Below are 2,478 nucleotides of genomic sequence, written 5' to 3' on the forward strand. Positions count from 1 at the left end.
GACGGTCGCAGGAGGCACTGGCGACGACCGCGGTGGGGCTTCGGGATCTTCCCGGTCCAATGACGTGGTGGCGGCCGGAACCAGGGGTACACGGAGCGGGTCGCACGGTCGCCGTCGTTCGGCTCAATTGCCCGCAAGCTCGTCGACAACGACGGATCGTCGCAGTGGCTGCAGGTCTCGGGTGATGGTCGCCAAAACCCCCGGGGCTCGATGGCAGTCCGATAACAGATGGAAGAAACGATAAAATCGTTTATGTAAAGCGGTAACATTGACGCACCGTATTAGAAGTAAATAATTATATTTAAAATGTTATAATACGAGGCGTGTATTTAAAGTAAGCCAGGCCCAGTTCAAGGGGTAGGTGACATAGGCCCACTAAAATCGAAAAAATCTAAAATCTAAAATCGAAGACCAAAAAGAGTAGGTATATGTTTTAAGTTGTTGCACAGTATCAACAATAATTCCCCATCAACAAACAAGTTACGCTAATGGGATGAATTTTTTTACATTATACTTTATATTAGTTTTCTATTTATATTTTTGATAACTGTTCAGACCCGGATTAAGGCGTATGCGGTGTAGGCTGCAGCCTACACAACTGTGGATTTAGAGGCACCGCATACTGTCCTGATGTTATTTTTATTAAAATATCTGATATATGAAATAGGTAGTAAATTAAAGCCGGTATCATATTGCATCGACACGTTTTGTCGTGTGGCCTGTAGATTTATCGACAAACGTGTTCCATTTTAAAATGTTTATTTTTCCGTAAAACCGTTTTCGCGCACCAACTCCGTGTGTATAGCCGCAGACCGCCATAACTATGTACGACAACTGTCGGTCTAGTCAGTCTGTTACTTGTCGCCTCTTTACATGTATTTTTGTACACGTGTTGCACGCATCAAAAAATCGTCTGTACGTTATTATAAATAATTTTAATTTGTAATAAAGTGTTTATAAGCTACCGTGAATAGTACCCCGCTTTGAATATATTGTTCGAAGTTCGACATTTACGTAGAAATGGACTAGAAACGTCACGAGTGTCGTACGAGGAAGAAACGTGCAAACGAAAAAAAAAAGAAAAGTGATTTCATTCAGTAAAATACCTACATTAAATAATTATTTCAGCCGAATAAAGAACATTGCCCCGAGTTGTATTCAAGATAATAAACTAGAATCTTCAAATAATATAACTCTTACTAATCATTGTTCTACTTCTATTCAATGTGCTGTGTATTCCTTAGAGTAATCAGTTGTTATGTTAAATGACAATTCAGAAAAATTCGAGCTAAATTTCAGGTCATTATAAATTATTCCTAATCGTCCTTCACAGAATAATAAAAATAATTTTATAGATCCAGCAGATTTGAAAAGTAATAATATATATTGTAACTATATTGCGAAATTGGGATATGATCAAAACATAGATGCAGATTTTATATTTTTCATTTTACTATACAAAATTTTTATGTTATTATCCAATATAAATTTGATTATTATTATTTATTATTTTATCGACCGCTCTTGTAGGTACAATTACAGTTTTATAAACTATCACTATATTACGCCGCAGAAGCAATGCGAAAGCAGATCCCGCGGCGTCGTCGGTTAAAACAGAAAAAAAAAACTATCACTATATTATTACAAATTTTTTTTTTATTATTATTATTAAAATAAAGCCTCGGCAGCAATGGCCATTGGATGGTATTAATATTAGTGAGAGCTTATTACTGAATTACATTTAGTTTGCTTATAGTTAATTGAGACTAGATAGATTAATGTATGTAAGATAAAAGATAATTACATATTAAGTTAATGAGAGTTTTAACTCCAGATGATCAGGGGCGGTTCTAGGACTAGATTTTCGTACTGGCAAACAATATATTTTATGTTTCAAGTTACGTCCTGTTTCACGTAGGCGCGTATCGTACGCGTGTAAGTAACATAAATTGTTGTTTATTTTGTTTTCATAGGTAAATTTGTAAATTGTAATTTTGTAAATAATAAGTAATAAATATCTTTTGTTTTCACAGAGAAACCAAATGTTGCTATTTTCCGATAAAAAATTTATAACATCCTTATGTACATTTATAAGTAAACTGTAAGCTAAATTAAATCCTAAATTTTCCTAAGCTACAGTTTTTTCCTTAACAGTTAACACACATAAAAAATAATTTAACATATTATAATGATAAAGTATAATATAAACTATATTTTTACTATATCTGAAATTGTAATCTATGTTTTATTTTTGCAAACATATCAAGAGCAGGAGTTGGGTCTTTTAACAATTTTTCTGATTTCTCTTTATCTATAGATACTCGTAATAAAGCAAGGTTACTCAACCTAGGATTTTGCATTGTAGCTCTCAAGTAAGTCTTAATACGCCGCATAGTAGAAAAACTTCGTTCAGCACTAATTGAGGGTACAGGAATTACCATAGATAATTCAACTACTTTTCTCAAGTTAGTGAAAGCT

The sequence above is a fragment of the Sipha flava genome, unplaced genomic scaffold, assembly GCF_003268045.1.
Source record: "Sipha flava isolate LNK unplaced genomic scaffold, YSA_version1 315_pilon_pilon, whole genome shotgun sequence".
In the NCBI taxonomy this organism is placed as follows: Eukaryota; Metazoa; Arthropoda; class Insecta; order Hemiptera; family Aphididae; genus Sipha; species Sipha flava.